Genomic DNA, 12,906 nt, shown 5'->3' on the forward strand with positions numbered 1-12,906 from the left:
TTGAGAATTAGTAGACGTACCTCTCCCTTTACTTTGGGAGGGAAGACTTGAAACTTGGTAGGTAGCACTTTCCAACTTTGCCTTGATAGCGGACATCTCCTTCCCCAAGTTTGTCATTTGAGAAGATAGATTGTTGATTGCATTTAGATGATCAACCGAGTACACCGAAGAGCTACTCTTGCTAGTTGACTCTCTTTCTCCATCTTGCCAATCTCTATAATACCTCACTACGTCCTCAATTATGTCCACCACTTCTTCTTCCGTTTTGTTCATGATAGGACCTCCGGCTCCTCCATCTAAACATGATTTTCCTTGAGGGCTAAGACCTCCATAGAAAATTTGAATGATTTGATAGGTTGGAATTCCGTGATGAGGACATTCTCTTTGATACTCCTTATATCTCCCCATGCTTCATAGAGGCTCTCATTTGGCTTTTGCTTGAAACCTTGAATCAAAGCTCTAGCGTCCGCCGTTTTCTTTTGAGGATAGAAACGGGATAGAAATTCCTTGGTGACCTCGTCCCATGTCCTTAGAGAATTCGGCTTTACCTCCTTGTCTAGCCATTCCAAAGCACGACCTATGAGAGAAAAGGGAATGAGCTTGAGGCGGATGAATTCTTGGGAAATTTCGTTCACCTTGATAGTATTGCAATACTTCTCGAACTCCTTGAGATGGTTTAGTGGGCTTTCACGCTTGGCCCCACTAAATTGTCGCCTCTCTATCAAAGTGATCATTGCCGGTCTTATTTCAAAATCATTTGTCGGTGTTGTAGGTGGAGCAATCCCACTCTCAAATCTATATGAACCGGGAATCCCCAATTCTTTCAATGCCACTCTCGGATTTTCTCCCATTCTTGCTTGTTCTTCTTGTTGTGGCTCTTCTTTACTTGAAATGCTAGGGCTCAAAGATCGTCTAGCAACCCTCAACCTTGCAATAGTTCTCTCAATTTGCGGATCAAATGGCACTAGTGAATGATCACGTGTTCTATGCATAAAATCTCAAAAGAAATGGTTAGTAACACGGCTACAAATGTAGCCTTAAAGAAAATCTTTTTGTATTTTCAATTAATGGTGAAATAGACTCAACAACTATAACAAAGCACCAATATCATTCCCCGGCAACGGCGCCATTTTTGACATGAGGAAAATGTAGGTCGTCCTATACCCTTTCCTAGAGTCAAAGAAAATTTATAAACACTCGACCAACCTAATACAGTATATGGTAAGTCAAGGGTCGAACCCAAGGGAATGAATAGGTGAAAGCTATAGCCTAAGTCAAGCTACTTCGAAGTTTGCGGAAGATGCGGTTGGTAACTAAGGTATCGAGAAATCTAGATGAATCAAGAAATTCAATATACTAAACACTAGGTATATGGGTTCCACATGCAAGCTCAATGATTATGCTAACTGAAAAATCACTCAATCAATTGAAACATTGCAAAGGACAAACAATAATTGCAATCAAAGGAATTCAAAGGCTATCTCCTATAAGCCAAGCTAGGGATCACTATGAATGGCTAGCTAGGAAAATCACAATCGAATTCAATCAATTAAAGAAAATCTGAAATCAAGGGTTCATGTCATTGAAATTTGTAATGCAATCTAGATTAATCTTATAGGTTGATCACTCCTAATCCAATCAATCACATGCACAACTATGTCAACCAATTTAATTGCACCATTCAAATCAATTTAGCATCATCAATTAGCAAAAATCATCAATCAAGCATGCTTCCCCTTCTCCCTAGCAACTAATCTACTCACTAAACATGGTGGAATTAAGAAACAAAATAAATTCAATCAAATTCATATTCATGTAAAGCTAAATCAAAGGAAAATCAATCAATCAACAATTTCTAAAGCAAGGAATGTAATCTCAATCAAAATTCAAGAAACTAGAAGAAATTGCATTAAAAGTAAATCAAGGAAAAGAAATCTTACAAACAATCATTGACTTAAAGAAGGTACTTCAAGATTAAATTGAAATCTAAGATCAAATTCAAGTACTAACAAGTAAATCTTAAGCTTCTCTCTCTACTTTCTCTCTCTACTATTTCTGGAAAAATTCTCTCTCTAGTACAAAGTTAATTCGTCCCTCAAAAGAAAGTCAAAAGCTATAAATAAGAAAAATCGAGCGAAGAGGGTCGCACAGGCCGTGCGCTTGCACAGCCCAGCCGCACGCACCCCTGTGCCGCGCGCGCACCCCTGTGCGGTGCATGGGATTTGGCTCCTTCGCTTGCTTGATCAAACTCCGCGCTCCCGAGCATCCCCAACATCAGTGCACTCGAGATGATGCCCGCGAACATGGCAGTCCTAAAATGAGCAAATTGACTTGATTTTTCACCTACAAAACACAAATTAAACAAAGAGAGGAAGCGTAGCATGGTAAAACTAAAACTAAAATTATGAATTATCAACTAAAAATATAAAAAACTCGTAAAAACCAATCAAGAACTAAAGTGAATTATAAAAAATGGAAAATCAAATAAAACTAAAAGAATTATATGAAAATGATGAAAGAAAATAAAGAAAATGAACCTAAATCTTATTCTTTTGAGCGCCAAAAACGACGCTCATTAATTCTAGTCGTTCGGGTTCAACTAGGATCATAATTTGTGAATTTTTAGGTGAATTAAGATCAAGAAAAGGAAGTTTTATAATCACTAAAGCAACCCCATTCATTGTCGAATCCTACTTAGCGGAATATGGAGGTACTTATGGCAGAACGGGCCAATTTGGTCTTTCACAATAAAGCGATAAATGGAACTACAATGAAACAACTTATTAGTAGCTTAATAGATCACTTTGGGATGGCCTATACGTCACACATCCTGGATTAACTAAAGACTCTGGGATTCCAACAAGCCACTCCTACATCCATTTCATTAGGAATCAATGATCTTTGAACAATACCTTCTAAAGGATGGCTAGTCCAAGTTAGCAAAGTTTGATTTTTGAAAACACCACCATTATGGGAATATCCATGCGGTAGAAAAATTACGTCAATCCATTAAGATATGGTATCTACAAGTGAATATTTGAGACAAGAACTGAATCCCAATTTTAGGATGACTAACCCTTATAATCCATTCCATACAATGTCTTTTTCGGGGGCTAGAGGAAATGTGTCTCAGGTCCATCAATTAGTAGGTATGAGAGGATTAACGTCGGATCCGCAAGGACAAATGATTGATTTACCTATTCAAAGCAATTTGCGTGAAGGAGTCTCTTTAAAAGAATATATAATTTCTTACTACGGAGCCCGTAGAAGGGTTGTGGATACTGCTGTACAAACATCCGATGCTGGATATCTCACGCGCAGGCTTGCCGAAGTAGTTCAACATTAATTGGTCGTGTATTAGCAAACCATATATATATAGGTTCACGGTGCATTGCCACTCGAAATCAAGATATCGAGGTTGGACTTGTCAATCGATTCAAAACGCTTCGAACCCAACCAATACCCATTCGAACTCCTTTTACTTGTAGAAGTGCGTCTTGGATCTGTCGATTATTTTATGGTCGGAGTCCTACTCACGGCGACCTGGTTGAATTAGGAGAAGCTGTAGGTATTATTGCGGGCCAATCCATTGGGGAACCTGGTACTCAACTAACATTAAGAACTTTTCATACGGGCGGAGTATTCACAGGAGGTACTGCAGAACATGTACGAGCTCCTTTTAATGGAAAAATACAATTCAATGAAGATTTGGTTCATCCTACACGTACACGTCATGGACACCGTGCTTTTCTATGTGTTATATCGACTTATATGTCACTATTGAAAGTGAAGATATTCTACATAATGTGACTATTCCCCCAAAATGTTTTCTTTTAGTTCAAAATGATTAATATGTTGAATCCAAACAAGTGATTGTTGAAATTCGCGAGGGGACATCCACCTTGAATTTTATGGAAAGGGTGAAAAAACATATTTATTTTGATTCAAAAGGAGAAATGCACTGGAGTACCAATGTGTACCATGCACCCGAATTTACATATGGTAATGTTCATCTCTTATCAAAAACAAGCCATTTATGGATATTATCAAGAAAGCAGTACAGATCCAGTGTAGTCCCCTTTTCGCTTTCAAAGGATCAAGATTAAATGAACACTCATTCTATTTCTTTTGAACAAATATCTATTTTGAATTCCTCAGTCATTACCAATCAAGTAAAAGATAAATTACCGGACTCTTTTAATAAAAAATAGGATAGGATTCCGTATTATTCAGTTGTTAATCAAATCGGTCATTGTAATCTCATATATCATGCAAAAAATTTGGATTTATTGGCAAAGAAACGACGAAAAAGATTCATTATTCCATTTCAAGCGAGTCAAGAATGAAAAAAAGAATTAATGCCCCTTTTCGGTATCTCAATTGAAATACCCATAAATGGAATTTTCCGTCGAAATTGTGTTTTTGCTTATTTCAATGATCCTCGATACCGAAGAAAAAGTTCGGGAATTACTAAATATAGGACTATAGAGATGCATTCATTCATTAAAAAAGAAGATTTGATTGAGTATCGAGGAGTCAAATAATTTTGATCAAAATACCAAATGAAAGTTAATCGGTTTTTTTTCATTCCCGAAGAAGTTCATATCTTACCCGGATCTTCGTCCATACTGGTACACAACAACAATATCATTGGAGTCGATACACGGATTACTTTAAATGCAAGAAGTGAAGTAGCTGTAGTGGTTCGAATGGAGAAGAAAAAAAAAATAGAACTTAAAATTTTTTCGGGAGATATCCTTTTTCCTGGGGAGGGAGATAAGATATCCCGACATAGTGGCATTTTGATCCCACCAAGTAGGACAAATTCCAAGGACTCACAAAAATTGAAAAATTGGATTCATGTCCAACGGATCACCCCTACTAAGAGAAAATTTTTTGTTTTGGTTCGACCCGTAGTCCTATATGACATAACGGACGGTATCAATTTAGCACACTTTTCCCTCAGGATTTCTTGCAAGAAAAGGATAATGTGAAACTTCGAGTAGTCAATTATATCCTTTATGGAAATGGCAAAGTCACTCGAGGAATTTCTAACACAAATATTCAATTAATACGTACTTGTTTAGTATTGAATTGGAATCAAGAAAAAAAAGATTCTTCTATCGAAGAGGCCCGCGCTTCCTTTGTTGAAGTAAGAATAAAGTGTATGATCGAGACTTCGTAAAGGTCAATTTAGCGAAATCCGCTATTTCATATATTGGTAAAAGGAATGATCCATCATCTGAAAAAAAGAGGGAGCAGATCCTACCAAGATGAATCCATTTTATTCCATTTACTCAAAGATAAAACTTCAAAAATTATATAACCAAAATCAAGGAACTGTTCGTACGTTATTGGGGATAAACAAGGAATGTCTTTTTTTATAATTTTGTCATCATCTAATTGTTTTCGATTAGGCCCATTATCATTCAAGGGTGTAAACTATCACAAGGAATCAATTAAAAAAGATCCCCCAATTCCAATCAGGAATTCGTTTGGTCCGTTAGGAGAAGCCCTTCAAATTGTGCACTTTTTTTCATTTTACCATTTAATAACTCATAATCAGATCTTAGTAACTAATTATTTGCAACTCGAGAATTTAAAACAAATCTTTCAACTACTTAAATTTCAATATTATTTATTAGATGAAACTCGAAGAATTTATAATCCCGATCCATGTAGTAACATCATTTTGAATCCATTCAAATTGAATTGGTATTTTATAACTTTTTTGAAGAGATATCCACAAAAATTTATCTAGGACAATTTGTTTGTGAAAATGTATATATAACAAAAAAAGAAACACACCTAAAATCGGGTCAAGTTCTAATTGTTCAATTTGACTCTGTAGTAATAAGATCGGCTAAGCCCTATTTGGCTACTCCAGGAGCAATAGTTCATGGTCATTATGGGGAAATCATTAATGAAGGGGATACATTAGTTACATTAATATATGAAAAATATAGGTCTGGTGACATTAGGCAAGGCCTTCCAAAAGTGGAACAAGTCTTAGAAGTTCGTTCGATTGATTCAATATCGATGAATCCCGAAAAGAGGATTGATGGTTGGAACTAACGTATAACAAGAATTTTTGGAAGTCCTTGGGAATTCTTGATTGGGGCTGAGCTAACTATAGTGCAAAAGTTGTATTTTGTTGGTTAACAAGATCCAAAAGGTTTATCAATCACAAGGGATGCAGATCCATAATAGGCATATAGAAATTATTGTACGTCAAATAACATCAAAAGTCTTGGTTTCAGAAGATGGAATGTCGATTGTTTTTTTGCCCGGAGAACTAATTGGATTGTTTCGGGCAGAACAAACAGGACACGCTTTGGAAGAAGCGATATGTTACCGAGCTACTTTATTGGGAATAACAAGAGCATCTCTGGTTACTCAAAGTTTTATATCCGAGGCCAGTTTTCAGGAAATTGCTCGAGTTTTAGCAAAAGCGGCTCTCCGAGGCCGTATCGATTGGTTGAAAGGACTAAAAGAAAACGTTGTTCTAGAGGGGATGATACCCGTTGGTACCGGATTCAAAGGACTCATACACCATTCAAGTCAACATAAGGACATTCCTTTGAAAAAAAAAAGAATTGATTCAAGAGAAAGATGGGAGATATTTTGTTTTATCACCGAGAATTAGTTGATTCTTGTCTCTCAAAAATACATCAAAACAACAATGATTTTGGGGGTTTCAAAAGTAGAAGAAATTCATCTTTTTTATCTTTTATGTATTTGTTATGGTTATTTAATTTAGTAATAAAATAAAGAAATTAAAAAATAACGAATAGAAAGGAATTTATGGTTGGAGTTGTATATCAACGGCCAATTCGCGGTAGAGCGGTAGAAAAGAAGGTTCCGTTGGAACAATTTTTTATTTCAAAATACCTCATCTCTTGAATTTAATGAAAAAAAAGAGGAAGTGTAGGGAGAAATGACAAGAAGATATTGGAACATCCATTTGTAAGAGATGATGGAAGCGGGAGTTCATTTTGGTCACGGTAATCAGAAATGGAATCCTAGACGAAAAGGGGGGTATACTATAGTTATAGTAAATTTATACATGATCTGGACAACAGGCAGTTGCTCCTTAATCGTAAAATACTTGCACAAATAGCTATATTCAAGCCAAATTGTATTTCTATTATTTACAATGAGATCATAAAAAAAGAAAATTGCAAAAATTACCTCGAAAAGATTTAAATGAAGTTCCCTTGAGTTTATTCTCCGGGAGTATTAAAGTAGGAATTAGTCTGATAAAGTACGACAAATAAATAAAAATCAACAAATCCATTCAAAAAAAATCCCAATTTTTGTATTATCTTACGACATTACAATCAAATTTCGATTTTTTTTAAAATAAAACCCCAATCTGTGCTTGAGTTCAGATTCAAATTTTGATTTAATTCCATTATCAATTAAATAAGGAATAAGTCTATTTTTTTATTTATTTTTGGTTATAAAATTCGCAGTTCTAGTAGTCGACTCGGTTCTTTCAAACTGTTTTTCATCATTAAGAAAAGGTAACAAAGATAAAATACGAGCTTGCTTTATAGCACTAGTAATTAATCGTTGTTGTTTCAAGGTCAATCAATTCACCCGCCTAGATAAAAATTTTCCTTGTTCAGTAATAAATCGACTAATTAAACTCATGTTTCTATAATCAATTCCATCCCTCGATTGAATCGGGGGCAAACGCCTACGAAAAGATCGCTTGGATTTTATAAGGGGTCGCTTAGATTTATCCATAGTTTGTTTAGTTTATTACTTACACCAAAAATCCGATCCTATTTCTTAATTAGAATTTTTTTTAGGTCCAGCCAAAATAGGATTTTCTTTGTTTATTTCTATTTTATATATTATATATAATAATTATAAAATGTTGAATATGAACATATATTTTCTAGTAAAAAAAGAGTAAATAATATACATATTTCTTCTATAATGAAAATTAAAATTGTTCAGTTTGATCTATTTCTTTATCTCTCCAAGAATTCTATGTTTAGAATAATAGGGATAGAATTTTCGCAATTCCAACCGACTAGGCGTATTGTGGCGATTCTTTTGGGTAATATATCTGGAAACGCCCCTTGATCCCTTATTAACACTCTTTCGAACACAACCAGTACATTCAAAAATAACCTTTACTTGGGCATCTTTACCTTAGCCATGAACCCCCTTTTCATATTTAATTAAAGAAACTTTTCTATTTTTTTTGAAAAAGGGAAAAAATAGAAAAGTTTCTAAAATAGAAGTTGCTAACTAGAAATACAATTCTCAATTTGAAAGATTTTGTGGAAATCAATAGAGTAATATTAGTTAAGTAAAGAACTACTCCGTAATCAAATTTAAAAGAGTTTCTAACTAGATATTTCTCTAATCATAGTATTTCATTTAAATATTGTGTAGAAAACTCTTCACTTAACCTGAACTTAAGTTTTGGGAAGGTTGAATCCACTTTTCTTCTTTACTAAACTAACCCTCTTTTTTTAGAATAAATAAAAAAGGGTAGGGATTATTCACAGGGAGTTGATTCTATCTCGAATCTTCGCTAAACCCTTTCCGTATTAATAACTAGAATGAAAAAAGGGGAATGTCAACGGATCTGGAAAAAAATGATGGATTTCTATTATTATACCAGCTAAAGACCCTAACCATAAAGTACTTATTAGGACGGGTGCCACGGAAAGGTATGTTTTGAAATCTCGCATTGAAAATCCTCCTTTTTAATTTAATTGAAAAAATAAAGTAATACATATTGGATCTATGATCGGATGTATATATATGATAGTTAAAGAATACTTGTCTTTGTAAATAAAATGCCTAAGCTAAGTCAAATGAAAATAGAATTTAAAGAGATTTTTTTAAGAAAAAGAATAGCATGTCCCTTATCTACCGAACTCAACATTCCTACAACATATTTTTTTTACTTTATGATAGGTTTTAATATACAAATACTTTCTATTATACCTTAGTATGAGAAGAGGCCGAAAAGAAGAGGAAATAGCCGAGCAAAAAAAATTCTGTATTTTCTTTTTAAGGAAAAAAAGAATGTGGAAACAAGGTGAGGGTTCTTTACAATTACACTATAAAAACGAATTGAATTGAAAGGGATGTAGCACAGCTTGGTAGCGCGTTTGTTTTGGGTACAAAATGTCATGGGTTCAAATCTTGTCATCCTTACCTAATTACTTTTACTCTGAGAAGTAAAGAGGAATTAATTAAAATTTTGATTAAAATCGAAGATGCGTAATCCCTTTTTTTTATTATACTCTATATGGTAGATAATCTATGCATACAGGATGTAGATATAGTTAAGAATTATAAAAAAAAAAACCATTATTTCCAATCTTTCTTATCTATTGTGATAGGAAAGCGCTCTTAGTTCAGTTCGGTAGAACGTGGGTCTCCAAAACCCGATGTCGTATGTTCAAATCCTATAGAGCGTGAATCCATTGTTGTTAAGTCAAGTTGAATTATAGAAATAGAAAAGACTTAAACTAAACTAAATGAATAGTAATCTAATCGAAAATTGACCTCGTGTTGATTTGATAAAGGAGGAGGTCAATCAAAAAAAGATTTGTTAATTAATTAAAGATCCAACTGATCACCGCGTATGTATTGTAAATATGTCGTCACAAATAATCCATCCAAAGTAATAGGAATTAGACCTAAGACGATTCCAAATAGAAAAACTTCAATCATTTCAATTCGTTTGAAAAAAAATGAAAGGTAATATCTTCCCCTAAATATGAATCTGAATTCCCCACAAATCTCAATAACAATTATCAATTGTCGCAGTAAAGAACTCTAAAATAGACGAAATCCTACAATACAGTAGATTTCTTGAGTTGTTTATTCAATTAATTTTAAATAACTCGTATCTTGCTTAGACCTATAAATAAAGCAGAGGTTATAGTTAATGCTGCTAGTAAATAACTGAAATAACTAGTTAGAGTAGACATAAAGGGGCTAAAAAAACAGATGTTCTTTTTTTACATATATTTTTCTAAAGTACTTACCTAAGTTTCCATTTGGAAAGCGAATAAGAAAAAAAAAAGCAATGCAAAGGATCAAAGAATAAGTTAAATTTAAATTTTTTGATTCATCAACTATTACATTTCTCTTTAACATTATAAATGCCACTAACAAAAAAAAAAGTAAGGGCCGTAGAAAAAGAAAGAAATGACTCATTATTTGTGACATTTACACATCTCGTCGTTTTGAATCTACGGATTTTTTTGGAAACCCTTTAGTAAACTAATCGAATATTAAACAAATAATAACTATGACATGAAATTTTAATCAAAAAAGTTATTTATTTGAAATACTATAGAATATAAAAAAATGAAAAAAATTGATTTATTTTGTCCAACTCGATTCTAAGACTAAGACTTTGCTACTATCTTTGCCTTTATAGGTTCCATGCTTAATATTATTTAGTTATAAATAGAAACCCGCATTCTTGCAGTTAGGTAAAAAAAACCTTTGGATTTAATGCAACAATGGATGTATTACAAAAATGCATTAATTAAAATCAATTAATGAATCTTTTATTTAACAATTAAACAATCCCTAAAAATATTAAAGTACGGAATTCCCCAAACCTCTTCTATTTCTATATCTAAACCAATAGAGTAACAAACTTGTCAGATTTCCACTTTCCTCGACATTCAGTTTTGAGTGTGAAGCCAATACAATGATAGAGAGAAACTGTATACTAGTTCTATTTGAAAAAAAGTTCTATAGAAAAAAAAAGGTGCCTAGTTCCATGTAGACAAATAAAATATAAAGTCACGTGTACTTTAGTTCAATATTAATTAAAATTGCCTTGCTATGTCCGAAGAAGGATAACTATACTTATTCAGTATACTCTAAAGACACCTTTGGTACTCTATTGGTAATCCTATAGGTTTTTTTACGTTTTTACGTAGTAAAAAGTAAATTTTTGTTTACTGATTTCTTCTTTTATGGATTTGCGTTTTCTTGTACAAGAATATGTGGAGCTCAATATGTCTGGAAGAACAAGAGAACATTCTTTTGCTGATATTATTACAAGTATTCGATACTAGGTTATTCATAGTATTACTAACCCTCCCTATTCATTGCGGGTTGGTTATTCGTCAGCACAGGTTTAGCTTACGATGTGTTTGGAAGCCCTCGACCAAACGAATATTTCACAGAGAGCCGAGAAGGAATTCAATTAATAACTGGCCGTTTTGACTCTTTGGAGCAACTTGATGAATTTAGTACATCCTTTTAGAAGGCCCAATGACCATAGATCGAACCTATCCAATTTTTACAGTGCGATGGCTGGTTGTTCATGGACCGGCTATACCTACCGTTTCTTTTTTGGGGTCAATATCCGCAATGCAGTTTATCCAACGATAAACAAAACCAAATCCAAATTATAGAGCTACGACACAATTAAACCCGAACGAACAAAATGTTGAATTAAATCGTACCAGTCTTTATTGGGGTATATTACTCATTTTTGTACTTGCTGTTTTATTTTCTAATTATGTTTTCAATTAAATAAAGAGAAGGAAATAAATATATAGAATATAGAATTCGAATAGAGTAGGAATTCTCTTATCCCATTCGGAAGGACCTCATTTCATAATTAACCATGACTGTTTATGTCTCTAGCACGACCACTTGATGAAATGTGGAAGGAAGTGGGGTAAATGGCTTATACTACTAGAGGAATTCCTCTTTGGATAATCGGTACTATAGCTGGTTTTCTTGTGATCGGTTTACTAGGTATTTTCTTTTATTGTTCATATTCTTGATTAGGCTCATCGTTGTAATAAGTAGTAATTTGATTAATTGAGGTATCGACATGAAAGTATAAGAACTCAACAGGACCTTCCTTCCCCTTCAAATTAGACAAAAAAAGGAGGGGGGGGGTCCTATTTAATTCTTTTTTTAATTATCATAATTTTTTATTCGAATTTTTTCATATAAATGAAAAACAGACCCCCTTTTTTGATGTTTTTAGAGAGTGTATTTGGTTATTCAAAACATATATTCCTCAATCATACTTATTGGTCCTTCCTAAATTGTAAAGTTAAAAGAAAGAGAAAGAAGCAATCAATTGATTTATTGAATGACTAAATAGAAGCTCTATTTTTCTAGATTAAATAGAATGCAAGAAGTTCCATTTGTTCAAGAAATTGACCTCTCCCTTTTTTGAGTTTGTCCGCTCCTTACACATGTAATACTAAGGAAAAAAGAATCAATCTAAAACGAAAAAAGGGTGAAATCTAGAAAAAATAAAAAGACTAAGTCTTTGACGAGGGGAATCAAGACTCGTTATTATTTCGACACACAACAAGTATGTGTAAAATTCCTTGTCGTGTGTCTAAGACCAGGAAGGCGGATGAATCCCCCTAGAATCATTTGGTCCCCTCATTATTGTTTTCATGAAATTCACCTTTTAGTCTAGTATCGAGTCAAATTTCTATTGAAAAAAAGTAAAAACGTTTTCTTCACAATCCAATACATTATTATAACTCAAAATCTTGCTCGTAGATGTAGAAGAAAAGTAGAAACAAACAAAAAAGAACCTTCTTGTAATTTTGTTTTTTATTTATTGATCATCCAAAACTGTCAAAGAATTGAATTGTTAACAAGAATTTTGTTATTGTTACAAGCTTGATCTTGATAAATTCACGAATATAGAAATTCATTTCGGACAATTGAACCTTCTCGAACTGTTTCTTTTAAGAGCCAAAAAGATTTTTGCTAGAATAACGGATGCAAAGAAAAACAAAAGCCCTTGTACGCGCAATGGATCTTGAAGGACTATTTCTGCATCTCCTTGACCAAATCCACCCACATTACGATTACTTGTTAATGGTTGATCAATTTTGATGGATTCACCCTCTGAAACAATAAGCT

At 33.5% G+C, this 12,906-nt stretch overlaps 2 non-coding genes across 2 annotated transcripts; both read left to right on the top strand.

Moving 5' to 3' along the window:
* The first annotated feature begins 361 nt into the window (after positions 1 to 361).
* Positions 362 to 466, top strand: LOC145580449 (small nucleolar RNA R71). The gene has a single exon (XR_014099489.1). It is a non-coding gene; the product is annotated as a small nucleolar RNA R71 (small nucleolar RNA).
* An 8,912-nt stretch (positions 467 to 9,378) lies between these two features.
* On the top strand, positions 9,379 to 9,452 carry TRNAW-CCA (transfer RNA tryptophan (anticodon CCA)). Its single transcript has one exon. It is a non-coding gene; the product is annotated as a tRNA-Trp (tRNA).
* The last annotated feature ends 3,454 nt before the right edge of the window (positions 9,453 to 12,906 follow it).

Source organism: Chenopodium album, chromosome 14 (assembly GCF_948465745.1).
Source record: "Chenopodium album chromosome 14, dcCheAlbu1.1, whole genome shotgun sequence".
Taxonomy (NCBI): domain Eukaryota; kingdom Viridiplantae; phylum Streptophyta; class Magnoliopsida; order Caryophyllales; family Amaranthaceae; genus Chenopodium; species Chenopodium album.